Raw genomic sequence first — 19,431 nt, forward strand, 5'->3', positions numbered from 1 at the left:
CGCCAGCGTCAATTTCCGATTTTCAAGATTTTTTCGTGGAAATGTAAGATTTTCATGATTTTTTTGTGAAAACCTTCAAATTTCACGATTTTTGAATGAAATCCGTCAAATTTCATGATTTTTTAGTGAAAACCTTTGAATTTCAAAATTTTTGAGTGAAAACGTCTGAATTTTACGATTTATTTGTGAAAACATTTGAATTTCACAATTTTTTCAGGAACTTTCCTATTTCACCATTTTTCACAAATTTTTCGCCGCTTTGCGAATTTTTGCGGGAAATTCACTAATTTTTCAGCAAAACGGGACAAATTCGCCCATCACTAGTCGCAAATAATTATTAACTATCCACTATAGTGCAGTGAATAGTTGCCCTTTAAGTTAAGTGAAGGTTGGCAGTTAAATCATGGTGGTGAAAACCCCTTCTTAAACCTGTAGAAATCAAATCTATTCTTTGTTTCCTAAAAGTATAAACTGCTGCCATGAATGATATTCCTCCCAGTTTAGCACCAAGTTCTAAAACGAATACAGTGAAACCTCAATTTTACATCCCCTGATTTTAAGTTTTCCCTCACTTTACATTGTTGTTTTGTAGTCCCACCTATATATTATGCATGATACATTTCCCTGATTTTACATTTTATTCTGGTCCCTTGAAAAACATAACATTGGTGTTCTACTATATTATAAATAACTTGTTTCCTGCTGTGCAGCACCAACTCAGGTTATCTGGAACCCCATTTATAAGAAAATCACTAGAAACTGGTGCTGTTCTCTGCAGTGATTTTTTTTAAACTTTAGATTTTTCAATAATTCTGTAAATATAAATGCTGTTTCTCTCTCTGTTTTAAATTTGTGTTCTCATGAGATGTTTATCTGTCTTTTTAGGTGTGTGGTTTTTTTTTGGTTTTTTTTTCACCTGTGTCTGTATTAAAATTTCCAGGGCAGAACCAAATTCTAATCCATGCATGTTTAAATCTTCTTTGCCATAACTAACAGAATAAACAAAACAAGTGTAAAAGTTTGAAAGAAACACTCAAGCTATGTTTATACAGGAAACATGTTGTGAATAAGCACAATAGGTGGCACAATATACATTAAAATTTGTGTATTTCTTTCAGGAACTGCCTGCAGTTGAAGAGGTGTCCATTGTTTTACCTGAAGACGTCGAACTAGAGCCTATTGGAATGGTCTCAAGCATTATTGAACAACTCGGTATGTTAGGTCAGCAAATATAGCTGGCTAAACACTCAAACAGGTGAAGATCTGCTTGTTTAGTGAAGCTGTCAAAGGAACAGTTCAGATCATACTGCAAACCCAAAGGGACCTCTCAGGTGAGGATTGCCACCGTCCACAGGTGCAGTCCTTGAGTGGTGTCCAATAGGACACATCAGTTAAGATTAGCCCAGGGGGTTAAGATCCTACTTTATATTATGTATTTGAACATAGTTAATACAGAATTTTTCCTAATATACTGTTTAACTGTGGGCATTGCTCCCATGTGTTCTCTCTCTCTCTAGCTCGTAAATGAAGAGCCTTTAAAACAAAAATTTAAAGAAACTATTTTTATACTGTAACTCTATAGCATGAGTTTGATTAAGTAAGGTTTGTGTTGAAAATGTCTTTTGCCTGTTTATGAAATATCTATGGTTTTGCTATAACTGCGACCAAACAAGTAAATGAAAGTGGTTTCCCTTTAGCACTTCCTGAGAACTCACTGCTGTAATAAAGACACTTAAAGGCTTCTTGGGGAGCAGATTGTTTGTTCAAATAACAGAGAAAATAAGAAACTGAACAAATGACATGTTTTATAAGTGAAGAGGGTGCAGGAAGTTCAGTACTTCAGTCACTGGCAAAAACAATATTACAGAGTTAAAAATTATTGAAATCTTCCTTTAAGGTGGTTATTTATCAAAGTCGAATTAATCTCAATATTTTCTGATACAAACTCCGCTCTGGTTTTTTACGCTTATTTATTATCACGTATTCCCAAAACTTTGCTTTGCCGTAAAGAAATCCGATTTTCTCACCCAAAAACTCTTTTTTGCAACCTCAACAGGTCTGAGATGCCGGATTTTCAGATTCTGACTTTTCCATCCTCGGGGTTAAATAAATTCCGAAAAAGGTCTGATTTGATATATAAAAAAAAAAGCACAATTTGTTGTGATTTTTGCATTCAGAGTTTAGTAAATAACCCTCGATATTCGACCCTTAATACATCTGCCCCTAAGAGATACTGCGCATGTCAAGCCATTGTCAGTAGGAATCAGCCACCCAGTCACCCTGCCATTCTTCATATAATATTTTAAAGCACTCAAACAATAGTTGTTGTTGGAATCACAACTTCCCTGCAAGAAAACCTGGAAACACCAGTGTAGAGTTGCATTTATGACTTTATGTGCATGGGGTAGATCTTTTCCATGGTTGAACATGTTAAATATCTGTAAGGAAATTGCATGGGAATTGTAGCTTCGTTTTCAGGGTTCAACACAACCTAAATGCATTGACCCACAGGAGTAACAACTACTGGATGCAAACAGTTTTATACAGGCCATACTTGCTACTTATATACAACAGCATCCTAGAATTGTTCATATTGATATTGCAGAGTTTCATGTTAATTGTATTTTTCCTGATATTTGTTTTAAACATTACTAATTTACTGTATTCCTACCCAAGTTGAATACTGATTAAATCTGTGCAAAAGGGTATCCTGCAATTTCCATGCATGTACACTAATGCTCAAGTTTGCTCTGCAACATACAGATTTCCAGCTAATGCTATTTTAGGTAGCATTGTCTGGCTTATATTGACAGATCGCTAATAATTGTGTTGTTTTTCCCATGCTGTAGCATCATTATTTAATTATGTAGAAAATTCTACAGTAAAACCACTCACAATAAGGACAAAATAATCATCTTTTTCCCCTTATCAAACACATATTAACAAATGGTAGCATGAAACACATCAACTATTCTTGTTAGTGTATGTTCTCTTAATCTTCTAAAATGCTGCCAGATGGCTGGCTTGAAACCTTTGTTTAGTAAATGATACTATTTATGTTTGCGCCTAATACATTTCTTAATTATTATCCTCAACAGTGGCTCTGAGTTTTTGTTTAACGTTAAGATGCTGTTCTTTTCCACTCTTTTTGCCTTTTATTTCGTAATTTTCTCAAAAGATATTTGAAATATTTGGACCAGTTCCACATCCATTTTACGTGATTCGCTTTAATGAAAATGGTCAAATTGAAAACACGGGTATTAAGATAAAAGACACTATGAATTTTGCACCCACGGTTGAAACCTTCACAGTATATAATACCTGATAAGTTGAAAATGTAGTAATGTGAAAGATGCATGTTGTTTTCTATAATACACCAAGAACTCATTATGTCAGTGAATGAAGCATGCAAATTATACAGTCTATTTTATATTATGCATACACACAAACACACACACACACACATATATGTATATATATAGATATACACAATTTCCCTTGTCAGTGGTAATCATACATAAGGAAGCTTAGAACACATTACAGAACAATGTATTCAATGACATAAAAATACAAATTGGGACGACCATCTCCACCACACTTTAAAACATTCATATTTTACATTTCTTTGAAACCAATACAAATAATTTAAATGAATGACCTATTCACATAGAGCTCTGCATAAGGAGTGATGTGCCTCCAGGAGACTTTAGCTATTTGTCTTAACAATAACAGTTTTACATGATGTTCATGTGTTATCTAGGAGTTTGCTCCAGTGTGGAATTTATTGGGATTGTTAAACCCTAGCTGTTGACCAGTGGCAGAATATAGATGAACACAGTACTAGTGCACATATAAGCTGGACATACTGTATATCTGAAAGACTTGTGTTGTTATTACATCACATTTTATACAGTACTGTGAAGGCTGCTACGTTTTCCTAGAAACATCAGTTATTTGGTTATAAGTTTTATAATAGGAATAGGATTTATTATTAAGTAAAATACTTAGGACCTGTAGTTTTCTGGATAAATAAATGTTGTGTAATTTGCAGTACCCGTCCTTAAAGGGGTTGTTTGCCTTCAAAACACTTTTTCAGCTTAGTTGTTTTCCAGAAATAAAGACTTTTTTCAATTACTTTCCATTTTTTGTATTTTACTGTTTCTCCAAAATCTAAGTTTAATGTCCCTGTCTCTGGTGTTTCAGTCTGGCAGTAATTCAAGTGCAGACTCTAAACTGTTACAGATTTGGAACAATTAGTTGAATTAGTTGCTAATTTATCAGCAGTATCTGTGGAGTATTAGCAACTATTGTATCAATTCTAACAGCTGCCTGTAATGAAACGCAGAGACTCTGCTCAGCAGGGACAAATATAAGAAATAAGAACTAAATGTATCAATTAAGAACAGTTTAGAGGGTCGGCGACCCCCTCCCAGAGCTGCTTTAGAAAGGCGAAAAATTAGACATACTTTAATGTTAGAAAAACGGTCACACATAGAAAATAGAAAGTAATTGGAAAAAGTCTTTATTTCTGGTGAACTGTCTGAAACCAACTGAACTGAAAAAAAGTGTTGGAAGGTGAACAACCCCTTTAAAGGAGAAGGAAAGTCTGTTTGCACTTGGGGTGCTAAAGGTTAGGCACCCTCCTTTGCTCCTATCGGCAGAAAACTGCACTGGCCCGGGGTTTTTCTAGAGAGCACCACAGAGAGATCTTCTTCCGGCTTCTTCTTTCTTCAAATTTCCCCAGGCAAATGCATGCGCAGTAAAACGAAATAGCCGACTTTTTTGTTAAAGTTCGGCTTTTCGTTCTACTGCACATGCGCAACCACACGAAGAAAGAAGAGGCAGGAAGATCTCTCCGTGGGGCTCACTGGTATAACCCTGGGCCAGTGCAGTTTTCTGCCGATAGGAGCACCAGCCTGGCACCCCCAAGTGCAAACAGACTTTCCTTCTCCTTACTCAACAAAATTTAAAAAAAAAAAAAAACCTGTAGATTTTTTTGCTGCTGTTTTAGCGCACAGTGTTTTCTTTAAGGGTGCAATTTTGATGTTTTACTGACAATTCAAATCTTTTAGGGGCCAAACTACTAAATTGTACCAATTGTATTTTTTCTCTAAAAATTTGTTTTTTTTATTTCTCTGAAACTCCAGAGATTTGAAATTCATTAGGGGGCACATTTACCATGGGTCGAATATCGAGGGTTAATTAACCCTCGATATTCGACCATCGAAGTTAAATCCTTCGAATTCGAGTATCGAAGTCGAAGGATTTACCGCAAATCGTTCGATCGAATGAAAAATCTTTGATCGAACGATCAAAGGAAAAATCATTCGAATGATTTGAAGGATTTGAATCCATCGATCAAACGATTTTCCTTTGATCAGAAATTGCTAGGAAAGCCCATGGGGACCTTCCCCATAGGCTAACATTGGTGCTCGGTAGGTTTTAGGTGGCGAAGTAGGTGGTCGAAGTTTTTTTTAAAGAGACAGTACTTCGACTATCGAATGGTCTTATAGTCGAACAATTTTTAGTTCATATCGTTCGATTCAAAGTCATAGTCGAAGGTCGAAGTAGCCAATTCGATGGTCGAAGTAGCCAAAAAAATTCTTCGAAATTCAAAGTATTTTTCATTCTAATCCTTCACTCGAGCTAAGCAAATGTGCCCCTAGGTGTAAAAAACACTAACAATTCTAATATGAAACTTCTCCAAGTAAAAGTAATTGAGGTCTTATAGAAGTCAATGGGAGCTGCACTGATCCTATTGGACCTTTTTTAACCATTCAGACTTTGAGACTTTTTGGATTTTTATGGATTTTTTTTTCCACTAGTAATTGTCAGAAAAACTAACATTTATAGAGGTTTGAGAGATACATATTTGTATTTTAACACAGCGTTTTTTCATTCATATTTTTTATAATTGGATCTTTTAAGAACTTTGGCATTTGTGGTTTTAGATAAATATGGGGGAATATAATATAAGTCGGTAACAGAAGAACTATTTGAAATGCAAAAAGTTATGCCAGAGTTGCACACACATACACACACACAGAGCACATATTGAAAAACATATTTATGCAATGACTGTTTACTAGCATGAAATGGGTTAAAGGAATGCTATACAATATTTATAACTCCTTCCTTTTCTGTGATAGCTGGCACAGATAAAACATTTTTTAACTAGGATGACACATTTGGGAAGTTTGTTACCTGATTGTAATTGTCAGCCCTTTGTGTTACATACAGATTATCATGCTGCATTATTTTTGAGAAATGTGTTTTTGTTGTAGTGGTACCTTAAAGGGATAGTGACACCAGCCTAGGGTTTAATAGTAATGTTACACTTTGGAGCCAGATATCAAGAGTGTTCATAGTGCAGGTGTCCCCTGCCTCCCTCAGTCTACTGCTTGCAATACAATAATATACTATCTATTATGTATTATACTATTTATTATCAATTTCTGACAGCCATTGTACTAAGTGGCAATCAATGTTATGATAAGCTAAAGGACAAAAGTAAAAAGTGTCCCAGCCTATCACAATATATCCACACCCCAAAGCACACCTCATCATTCAGGGAGCTGCTGCTTGTAGGAGATAGAGACAATCTGTAAGCACTGCTTACAAATTGACACCCGAATGGAAAGGTGGCAACCCCAGTAAGAGGGGGTGTTGGGGGGGGGCATCTGTACTAGGAAAGGTTAGCAATATCTTGTTTTATTGGGGAATAGTGACATTCCTGTAACATAGTAACAAGCTACTATATAATCAAGCTAAATTCAGCTAGACTAGATAGGCATAGTATCTTTGTTTATGCCCTAAAGATGTTCTTTCATGTAATAAAGCACATCATTTTGACCTTGGACTATATCATGACATTGAACATAGTTAACATTTTTTTTACATAGTGTGCTTATCTGCTTATTTACTTGCCAGCCCACCATCCCCCAAAATAGAGATGTTGAAGCTAGTTTTGTAAACAGTAGTGCCCTTAACCCATATACAATTTAAGTTCATTGAAGTAATGTCCATCCAATGCATCTATGTGCTCTTCTTAAATGTAGAAGTTTCGAATTCTTATGTTTTTTTGTATTTCCCCAAACTGTAAGTATGTATTGTAAAAAATTCTTTTTTTATTTAATATAAATGGCAGCTTTCTGAACCTTATCCACATCACATAAAATCATGGCAGAACCACTTACTTAGTTCAGCCAGATCAGCTTTGCATGACAGCCTTGTGGGTCAGACGTCAGAAAGAGAGCCAGCAGTATAAACAAAGCATTGATGTCCTTCTGTGCATAATCATATGCTATTAACAGAAGAGTATGACCTTGGATAAAACTGGGATGTATTTCCCTTTATGCCCTTAACCAACTAAAATAATTCCCACTGCATCCCTTACATGAAGTAGTCATTGACCCAGAGAAATACATTTGCTTATCTGCAAGAGTAGCTAGAATTATTGACACGATAGTTGCTTCCCTTGCAACATGTACTATGTATTTTTGTCTCATCTTCGTAATTCTTATCATTTGTAGCTGTTATAATAATGCAAATGACATGTACGACTGGCAGACTCCCTTCCAGCTACTGTGAATGTCAAGCTTCGGTCAGCCATAGGCAATATTAGGGCATCCATCAAATGATCCTTTTCTTAAAAAGATTTGCACCATCCCCAGTTTTAATCAGGTAGAACAAAGGTAATAGTCTGAAATGTTCTCTTACTTAATATGATAGATGATGTTTATAACAGTATTTGATTTTTATTACTGTCTGCACACCAGCTCTTGTCCATGTTTGTTATGAGGCTGACAGAAACATGCCTTTAGTAGTAACCTTTAAATAGCCTTCCAGTGTTTCTCTCTATATAAATACACTTCTCACATACTGTATGGCAATGTCATATTATATAATCAGTGGCAGCGCTGAAAAGATGCACAAATTAGAAACAGCCCATATATGATTTCCCAGTAAAAAGAAAAAGGTTAGCAGTGCACTTCTAGAACAGTGTGCTCTGGACAAAAGAGCAAAGCAAATAGTCATTTTACTACAGTACCTGAAGACATGTTTGGTGAAACGGTATTTCCAAAAAAAAATTCTAATACTATACCAACTATAAGGCATTCAGTGTTGATGTAATGGTTTGGGGCTGCTTTACTGCATCAGAACCTGACCTAGGTAGCTCACCATCATAGGATCCACTATAAAGTCATCATTGTACCAGAGGGTGCTTGAAGATAATGCAAGACATCTGTCAGAAGATTGAAGCTTAACCGAAAGGGGACCTTGCAACTAGGTAATGGTTCTATACATACCAGTAAAGCCATCAAGGAATGTCTTCAAAAGAAAAAAATAGAGGCTTCTGGATTGGGCAAGTCAAAGCCTAGATCTAAATTCCATAAAGATGATGAGGGAGATTTGGGCTGTGAAAGCAAGAAACCTCCTAGACAAAAGGAGTGTATTTATTTATTTGAGAGGTGCTATTTAAAAGGAAATGTAAATCCTTGGTTGTGTTTTGAGAAAGCTTGACTTTTGGTTTTGTTCTTTACTAAACATAACTATAATGGACTCTGAAATTCATAAATTTTCTTTGTACCCTCTAGACAAAAAGATTTTGATTTGTCAAGGACAAATGACCAGGAGCCACCAGCAGATGTAAGACTATTTTCAATATGTTGTTTTCTACCCACCCTACATTCATCTCAAATGTGATTTAACATTTCGGTCATGGAATTGACCAAAACATTGGTCACATTTTCTTTTTTTTAAATCACTCAGAAAATCCATCTTTGTGGAAGTATTTCTATATTCTTCTTTTATTCTTCTCTAGATTGTAAGCTTTTTTGGGCAGAGTTCTTCAATCAGTTATTAACTGTTTTGTATGTAAATCTCAATGTTCACTGCATATGCCCATTGGTTGTACAGTGCTACAAAATACGTTTATAATTGTAATATAATATGAATCATTTTTTTAAGCCCAGAATCTATTTTTGGAGTTGGTGGAAATTTAGTTGTGGGACTGATTAGAGAAGAAGTTCACTATTCTATCCTCATTTTTGTACCCTACAATGGCTTCCAAAGGTTCTGGGGCTAATGTACAAATATATGGTTATTAATTGCATAAGTGTAGTTGGCACTGTCAGAGGCATTTGTGCAACCTAGCAACTCAGTCGGTAAATGTGCCCTTCTATATAATCTGAGCTAAGGTATTTGGTTTGTCCTCAAAAGTTTCTAGTGGAATAGTGGAAAAGAAAGAGAGTTTAGTTAGAAAAACAGTTAATTCCTATTTTATATAAATCATTTCTTTTTAGATTTAGATTACAGTGATGATGAGAAGGATTGAGAAGCAAAGCAGAAGAAAAAAGCACATTATCCGACAAAGAATAAAATTCTGACCAGGGTGAAAATTGTAGGTTTTTATGTCTGCATATTATAATTTTCTCTCTGTCTGGCTTGTGAGTGTATTAGTCAGTGTAAGAGTGAATCTGAGTATTTGAATGTAACTGTGTATAACATTATGGGGGTTATTTATCAAGCTTCGTATTTCTGAACCTCAAATAATTCGTAGTTTTCGGAGCAAAAAAAAAATATATATATAAATTATTCAAGATTTATTAAAGTCTGATGGTCTAAAAACTCTGAATCCAAAACCCCGGCATCTAAAGGCTCTCAAAGGCCTGTATATGTCAATGGGGAAGGTCCCAGTGTCAGCGCTGATGTCTGTACCGATATCTGATGATTTTGGGGATTCAGAAGCAAATAACTCAGAAAAAAACATAGTTTTTTGTGGAAAACTCAGAACAATTCGTAGTTTTCTGAAAAAACTCTGAAGTTTTTGGAGTTTATCCTTACCCTATTTTTTCCGGCTTTTTTTCTTCATAAATAAGGTCCATTCAGGAATTCTGAGTTGCTTGAAGTTTTGAAGTTGGATATTAGAAATACTGACATAAATTTGGATCTTAAAGGAGAAGGAAAGCTACAGAGGCATTTTATTGCCAATAGATTAGCTGCAATAGTGCAAGCTAGAATGCTATATTTATTCTGTAGAATGTTTTACCATACCTGAGTAAAAAGCTCTAGAAACTTTCTGTTTGTTTAGGATAGGAGCTGCAGTATTAACTTGGTGTGACATCACTTCCTGCCTGAGTCTTTCCCTGCTCTGGGCTCAGATTACAGCAGAGAAGGGAGGGAGGGGGAAAGAGGAGCAAACTGAGCATGCTCATGCCAAGGGCAATGAGGTTTAAGCTGAAGGCAGGAAGTCTGATACAGAAGCCCATGTGTTCACAATAGAAGGAAAGAAATGTGGTGTTTCTTTTGACAAGGGACACAGAGCAGCACTACTTTGGGGGTTTACATTATAAAGTAAGCATTGTCCATGAACAAAACCAGAATTACAGAGGGCACAGTGCTTCAAGGCCACCTGCAAGACATAATTATGGACCACGATTCTCTAGAGGTATAGCTGTACCACTTCAAAACAATTCCTTTGGTCAACATCCTAGAACATATTTCCAACCTGGCTTTTCCTAGTCTGCATTTGATGAATCAACCCTATCCCTTCCACAGTTTGCATGAATATTCTTCAGAATTACCAAGTAATGGACATGGTGCTCCTGTTGCACCTTACTACAGTTCTCCATATGGACATGGGCACCCATTCTCTCTTCCACCTTCGCCACCACCTCCTCCAGATATGATCTGGTCAGAACAAACCAGTCACCTTCAATTTATTCAGAATTCACAATTTTATGCTTCTGCTCCTCCACCTCCACCTTCTGGAAACCCTAACTAGTCCCCATAAAATCCTAATTTTAACTGACCAGATATGCATATATGCCCCTTAGAGATAAAAGGTCACCCTTAAAAAATATTTCATTTTTGCTGAAAGGCAATAACAAATATTCATAAATTATTTCTAAATGTATGGTACAAAGGAAAATCAAAATATTTCACCATTTATGTTTGTTCGCTCATTCAAACTTTAATTCACATTTTAATACCAGTGTTGCAATGATTACAGGATTCATTTTTTTTTGATGTTTGCATTAAAATTACCTTTGTGTATTGTATTTTTATATATATATTAATGGCAAGATTTATCAAGGGTCAAAGTGAAAATTCAAATTTCAAATGGTTTTTTTATGGCCAAAAACTGTCAAATTAGACTAGGAAATTTTTAAAAATTGATTTGAGTTTTTTTCAATTTGGAGTTGTTTGCAGCCTTCCTGACATTTGAGTTTTTTTCGGAGAAAAAAACTTGAATCGAGTTTTTAAAGCTCTGATCGAATTCAATTAAAGATTTTGGGTCGATCGTATTCACCCGAGTTTTGAAAATTTGTTGTTTTTTTTTTAATAAATTTTGATTGGTTGAATTTTGAGTTTATGGGAGTGTCACGGCCAGCACCCAATACCAGAACAGGTGCCAAGTACCCTGGTCTCGGCTCGGCTTCACCAGTAGTGTGACCACCGTTGGGCTTCGGGAGGAGCCCTCAGCTTACTTGGGTGCCACCTGGACTCAACGAGGGGTACAAGGCGAGATGTTCTGGCTAGCAGAGGGGCACGGCAGGTAGATAGTCTTTTGGGCCAAACGGTACAAATGGAGCAGGCAAGAGAATCGTCAGACAGGCAGGGTCGAGGCAGGCAGATATCAAGAATCGTCAGGCAGGCAAGGGTCAAACCGGCTAATCAAACAGATGGGGTCAGGCAGAAAGAGTAGTCGAGATGCAGGTAAAGGTCAGGATTCGGATATCAGAATAGTCAGGAACAGGCAGGGATCAAAACCGGAATAACAGATACAAATTTCACAGGAACAGACAGCACAAGGCTTCAGGAACCACCAGAATCAAGATTCTATCACGGGCACTGGCTGGGAGTAAGAATGGGCCTTAAATACCTCCAAATTTCGCTCCAAAACGTGCCCAATGCGCCTGTAACTTTAAGAGGCACGCAGGCCTAAATAAAGCAGCGTGGCTTCAAAGATACAACCCTTTAGTAATACAGTAAAACCTCTTTAGGCAGCCATATTGTCTGAAAATGTTATTTATTTAGATGCCTCCCTGTCAATTATCAATACAATGACTGAGATATGTCCACTTGACACAATAGAGTGCGTGTCTACTTCTTTAGCTGTGACTATTTCTATGTTCACTTATGCCCATATGTGTTCAAATGCTTCCTATAATGATTAAATGTTATTTGCAAGCATAGATGGCAGATGGCCCCACATATGTGGAAACAATACTACTTCCATTTGAGCTATGAGCTCATTATGTTCAGTGACCTTTGAAACTGTTCCATACTCTGTGTGCAAAAAGAATCAAATATGTGCATGTCTTTCCATAACTGAAGATCTTTCCATTTATTTCAAACCCTAAAGCTGCCCAATATTGTACTACATCTACAAAACCTTTCAGAGCTCAGCTCTGCTTAACCTCTTTCTTCTGCATACTAAATTTCAAATGATAATGTTCTGGATGCAGCCAAGAAACGCGTTTATAATAAATAGTGATGGATATTTAGAACAGTATAGTTAAATCTTACCATATATATTTATTTAAAATAATATAAATTTAATGAAAAAAGAAGACTATGGATTATATCATTTCTTTTGTTTTATGGGGAAAGAAATAAGAGCATGTTTATTTCAAAACAGTAGATTAAAGAAAAATCCTTTAGGCTACTGCAATATGTTGGCTATTAAATTAATATAGTTCCTCACTGCTAGTACTTTGCCATTTGTCAACAATATCATAGCTACCATGGAGTTTGTTATATAATTTTATTTATAATTTTATTTAATGCTGGATTTATTCCATTATGTTTAGGCATAAGGCAGGTTACACTTGGAATTAGTTGGATTGGATTCATGGAAAAAATGATGTTGGAGACCTTAGAAAGATATTTAGTAAAGACTATGAAGCCCTGCATTCAAAATATAAAAATAATTTTCATTTATATTTTTGTGTAATCAATGATGTAGCACAACTGTAAAAACGTCTCTATATGTATTTTATCCTTGTATTACATTTCTTTGTGAATACTAAGGGGCCTATTTACAAACATTTAGAATTTTAATTTTTTTCACTAATTTCTAAAAATGTGTGCTTTTTTATTTCTCTAAAACGCTTAAAATTTGAGATTTAAAGTGTATTTGAGTGTAAAAACCATGCAAACCTTAAAAGAGAACAAAAAATTTAATATGGCTAAAAATGCCATTTTTTTATAAAATGAACTTATTGCACCAGCTTCAAGTTTCAGCTTCTCAATATCATCAATGATCCACTTGAAACTTGTCACAGGGAGTCACCATCTTGGAAAGTGTCTGTGACACTCACATGCTCAGTGGGCTCTGAGCAGCTGTTGAGAAGCTAAGCTTAAGGGATGTTGCAAATTATCAAACAGAAAATGAGGTTGGCCTATAATATATGTTGATGCTATAAGACTGATTATTAAACTCTGATGCACTTTTTAGAGCAGAGAAATCAACCTGGTTAGGGTGAGATAGGCTATAAGGAGCCAAAAAGTCACAATGGGGTAATTTATCAAAATCTGAAAATTTCTCTGAATTTTCTGAAAACTTTTTCGGAAACCCAGAGCAGATCAGGATACCTTCGGGATATCTCCCATTAACTTTTAGATGAACTCAGCAGGTCTGAGTTGGAGTACTTTTTTATTCAGACTTTTAACATCCCCGGGGTTTAATAAATCCCCAAAAATTTAAAAAGTGAATTTTTAGATAAAAAAACATGATTCATTACAAAATAAAAATCTGAATGTTTGCAATTTTGCCCCTTAAAGGTTTTTTTATTGCTAGTAATTGTCCAAAAAACTTGAGGTTTTCAAATCTCTTAGCTCATCATTAAGCATTTATTTTTTTTGTTTGTGCTTTTTATATTCAGATCTTTTACTATATTACATGGCATTCATGGTTTTAGAGAAAATGAGTTTATTTGTGGCTTCTACAACCACTAAAATTAGTGTTGATAAATGGGCCTCCTCAGTTACAACACAGGAATGCCATATTTACTGTATAACTTTATAACAAATGGACGAGTGCAAACTTTACTGTATTAAATGTATTTAATATTTATTTAATTTATTAATTTTTAATTTATTAATTAAACTTTGTTTATTGTACATGTTAATTGTCAATGTTAAGACAATATGTTGTACCGTTAGGAATACTTCAGCTGTGTCAACACCAAAGGTGTTTGTGAAACATCACAAGTTTTTCCTAATATAGGTGCTAAAAGCAGTCAGCAGTCAGCAGGTTTGAATCTGAAGTAGAGCATCAATTATGCAGGCAGGTTGTAGTTACAGTATACAAACCAGGTAGTCAATTTCCTTCTCTCCAAAGGCGGGTGGCCCTTTTTAAGCCTTTATTGTAAGCTTTTTAAGCCTTTATCATATGAGTAATTTCCTTAAATGTCTTTCCAACTGTTTGTACTAGAGAAATCAATACATCATAAAGCATTTCATAAAGTTAGTCCTGTCTATTCTGATAAAAGATTGACTATAGGGGTTTACTGTGTTCAAGAAAGAAGGCAGTTGTACAAATTGCTACAAACAATTTACTGATAGGCATGGCTGCAGGATATTTTTTTATATTTAGACTATTCTTGACTTTCATATTGACCATTAAAAACTTGTGAGAAATAAAAAGCAGCCCCACAGCATGATGCTGTTACCTCCATGCTTAGTGAAGGAACTCTGCATAACATCAGATAACATAAGCGAACAGAACAGAGATTTTTTTTTTAAAAAAAAAAAGACACAAATCCTATTTTTTTTATTAATTTTCAACCACTATTCATTTAAATTTTCTTGGTTGAGTAGTAAAGATACACTTCCAACTGACTTGACATCTTGACAGGTTTTATTTAGGCGGTATACATTTTTTAATATTTTGTGACTTTTTTATTTAAAATTAAAATTATATTGTGCGCAATTACGGATTTACACTATTAGACGGAGATCTTAAGACTCACTACATTCACTGCACTCAACCCCAAAGATGGTGACCCCCTGTAGCCAACTTTGAAAGCATAAATTATTTGTTGTGCAATAAATTCATGTTTATATTTAGTATACAAAATACAGCATTTATAGCCTTATTCTATTTTAGACTTTACATGCCCTTTAAGGTTGTAAATGCATTTGCAAGTGTGTCTGTTGAGGCACTATAGAAGAAAATGGCAGCTGTGCTGATCCTATTGGGCCATTTTAAAGATTTTAGAGGTTTTCTGATTTTTTTCACTAGTAATTGTATAAAAAAAATAGTATTTTAGCTTTTTTTGTATATTCTTTATTTAAAGAAATAAACATTTTGTATTACAAAAAGTATTCAAATAGCAAGTAAAGCGAACCCAGTAGTTATTATACAAAATGTGTTTTTCTAGCTACATAGAGGGAAGATAAACAACTCATTAAACCTATCACTTAAACACATAACTCTCCAATCTCCATTACTTATATAGGCGTACAAAAAACAAGCAGAATGCCTATTATATGAACCATAAAATGATATTTGTCTGCCTATACCTTTCATATTCTGATCTCAAGGGCACGAAGAGAAAAAAAATGAAATTAGCTTCAAATAATGTCTGTGGGATTCAACAATGTACAAAGCCAATACATGAGTAATAAAGAGTAGTATTAAAATTAGGAAAGATAGAGAGAGGGGTGCTCAGCCCTTCCGCAAAAATAATATCATATAACAGTCAATACATTATTACTGCTCAAATATAGCCACTAAAGATGCTAATGTGTAAGAAATAGCTCCTAGTATGGTAGATTCAATTAATTTGATTTAGATTCTGCTTTTTTTTAATTTGTGCTTTTTATATTCAAATCTTTAATACATTACATGGCATTTATGATTAGAGAACATTTGTATATTTGTGGATTATAAAACCTTTAAAACCAAAAAATCAGAATGGCTGGAAGAATTTTTTTCTGGACTTTTATATTCACCATTAAAAACCTGTGTTAAATAAAAAGCAGCCCCACTATCATGACACCATCACCTCATGCTTAGTGAAAGAACTTTGCATAGCACCGGATACTATGGGAGAATAGAAAAAGAAGACAAAATTATTTTTTAGCCACAAATCTTTCATGATTTTCAACCATTATTCATTAGATTTTCTTGGTTGAAAGATACACTTCTAATTGACTTGGCATCTTTTACATTTTTAAATTTTGTGATTATTTTTTTTAAATAAAATTGTAACTATATTGTGCACAATTACAAATTTCCACTATTGGATGGAGATCTTAAGACTTACTGCATTCACTGCATGCAGCCGTAAGGTATTGGTATCCATCTTCAGGGGGTAAAAAACTCTGTGTATCCGTGCTTGAAATAAATAGTGATGGGCGAATTTATTCGCCAGGCGCAAATTCGTGCCGAATTCCTGCAATTCGCAGCCAGCGAATAAATTTGTGAAACCGAAAAACTAGCCGCCGGTGAAGCGGCGAAGCGAAACGCCCGAAATTGGCCCCACTAGAAATAAAATATCACAGAGAACAAAAAAGTGGAGAATGTATCAGTAAGACCAATGAATTGGTTAAGGGTGTGAATACAACATTGCAAGTCTTTCTATAATAGATACGGGGTGGAACTAAATGCTTTATACAATAGATTCTTTAGAAAAAAATGGATACATGTAAAGTTATCAGAAGAAATGTCCTCCCACTATCTGCAACCTACATATAGAGAATCTGCAGTTGGGAAAATAAGGGCAGTTACGGTAAGCCTGGCAGGAGCTACAGAGTATTACAATATTAGGGCAGAGACACACGCTGCAATTCAGGAGGAGATTAGACGCCCGGCGACAAATCTCCCTTTTTCGGGCTGACTAAACTCCCCAAACTGCCTTCCCTGCCTTCCCGCCTGCTAGAATGAAAATTGCCAGCGGGATTGCATTCGGAGCGCTTCGTTTTCCGAAGTTGCCTCACAAGGAACTCTGCCTCTACTGTATTTCATTTTAAAATCATTATGGGGTTAATAATTCTTTTTTTTTAATAAATCTTTATAGCTATAGAAATCTCATTGGTATTATGAGATGGGCCCCAAGGCCACAGCATGAACGAATTATATGTACAACACTTCAGATTTGAAACTCAGCATTTTTGTATTACCTCCTGTGTTTATTAGATTTGTGTGCTCAATTACCAGATCTTTGGGTCTGAATTCATTAATTAGAATTATGCTTCTTTTATTATGCTTTTAAATTTTGAGTTTACACTCTGTGGGCGTTCAATCAAATGCAGAAGTGGCGATATGTTTGTACAGGTATGGGACCTGTTATCCAAAATGCTCTGGATCTGGGGGTTTCCAGATAACGGACCTTTCTGTAATTTGGATCTTCATACCTTAACTCTACTAGAAAATCATGTAAAAATTGCATAAATCCAAGAGGCTGGCTTTGCTTCGAATAAATTTTAATTTTATATTAGTTTGGGCCAAGTACAAAGTACTGTTTTGTTATTACAGAGAAAAGTGAAATTGGTATTTAAAAAATGTGGATTAGTTGGATAAAATGGAGTCTATGGGAGATGACCTTTCTGTAATATGAATCTTTCTGGTAATGGGTTTCGAGTTAACGGATCCCATACCTGTATAGAAAGAGACCGCAGGTTAAAGGAGAAGTAAATCTTAAAAATGAATATTGCTAAAAATGTCATATTTTATATACTGAACTTGTTGCACAAGCCCAAAGTTCAGTTTCTTGTCACAGGGGGTCACTATATTGGAGTGTCTGTGACACTCACATGATCAGTGGGCTCTTAGCAGCTGTTGAGAAGCAAAGTTTAGGGATTGTCACAAATTTTCAAGCAGGAAATGAGGTTGGCTGTAATATAATCTGATGCTACAGGGCTGATTGTTAAATTCTGATGCTAGTTGCACTGGTTTGAGAGCTGCCATGTAGTAATTATCTGTATTAATTACTAATCAACCTTATATTGTGAAATTTATATTCTATGTGTACTGTATATTGTGAGTTGGTCCCTAAGCTCAGTAAGTGACAGCAGCACAGAGCATGTGCAGTGAATCAGCAGAAAAGAAGATGGGGAGCTACCAGGGCATCTTTGGAGACACAGATCTTCCCTACTAAAGGGCTGATCTGTATGGAAAAACCCAAAACATAATGTACAACATTTCTACCCTACTTCTTTAGTTAAGCTTTAGTTCTCCTTTAAAGGCCTGTGTTTTATTCACAGCAGAGTTTTCCACAGAAAAGAGCGTTGTCATTTCCATACAACCTATATCAACAAATTAAAGTTAAATTTTAATGTTAGGGCAACTCGGTCCAGTAAAAAACAAATATTTTCACTCTGTCTATTTTCCTTCACTCAGCTTGCATTCCTGTTTGCTGATGAATAACCTTTAAGATGAACTGCACCCAGGCTCCTTCTACATACTGATACATGAGAACAGCTACTTCTTGATTATCCTTTAGTAACAATGGCGATAGCTAGTCTTCCAATAAAAGTTTTTGAAATTATTCAACTTGTTTGTTAAGAAGAGTGTAAAAGATGCACAACATTAAGTTAAAGGAAAGAGAAAGGAGATATACCGGTAAGAAAAATTGCTCATGAGCTTAGAAATCTATTTATCATTGGGAACAAAGGACATTTGTGGCCCCATAGGATGGCACTGTTTTGTAAACAATAAACACTGCCTTGTATAAAGATGTGTTTTTTCCACTATTACTTAATTATACCCAACTGCATCCTTCACTGCAGCTGATATTAACAACAAATGTTGACCATGATAATAAAATACACTCAACTGCTGTTCAGAAGGGACTGTTCTTGACTGTTCTTTACACATTAGCATTTCATATTTTCTGTATGAGAAAAACTGTAAACTAAAGAAAAGTAAAAACCACTGGAATATGCTTCATTTTACCACCACTGGAATATGCTTCATTTTACCACTTTTTTGTATGCCCCTTTGTAACATAATGTATTGATATTATAAAGTATGATGTATGTTAATTTTAACTTTTAAAAATGTATTTTTACATTTTTCTCCATGGCTGAAAACATATGGGCTATCCCATGGCCAGTGGAAAAATCCTAAACTTCACTGCTTCTGATCCTAAGAACAATCATTTTTTTTGCAAGGGGTGGGGGGGGGGGGTTATTGGCAGTTCTATCATTTGCATTATGGATGAAGAGTCTATTTTCCAAAGGGTTGTCATAAAGCAGGAGTTATTTTTCATACTTTTTCAAGTGGATATGTTCTAAATGATCCTAGCATAAAAAAAACGATGCACTTACGAACATTAACATGTCTTTGTGCTTACATAACCATTTCCATGGAAACTAAAACTGTAACCTGTATCTGCTTTGCATGAGTAATTTAACTCTGTTTTTAAATTATTTAATGAATCAGCTAGTTCAGAATTTTACTTGGCTACTTTACAG

The 19,431-nt window shown here is 35.2% G+C and overlaps 1 pseudogene; it reads left to right on the forward strand.

The window, feature by feature from the left end:
- LOC108704322 overlaps positions 1–10,813 on the forward strand; it is an 82,582-nt pseudogene extending 71,769 nt beyond the window's left edge.
- Positions 10,814–19,431: the final 8,618 nt, after the last annotated feature.

The sequence above is a fragment of the Xenopus laevis genome, chromosome 1S (assembly GCF_017654675.1).
Source record: "Xenopus laevis strain J_2021 chromosome 1S, Xenopus_laevis_v10.1, whole genome shotgun sequence".
Lineage (NCBI taxonomy): Eukaryota > Metazoa > Chordata > Amphibia > Anura > Pipidae > Xenopus > Xenopus laevis.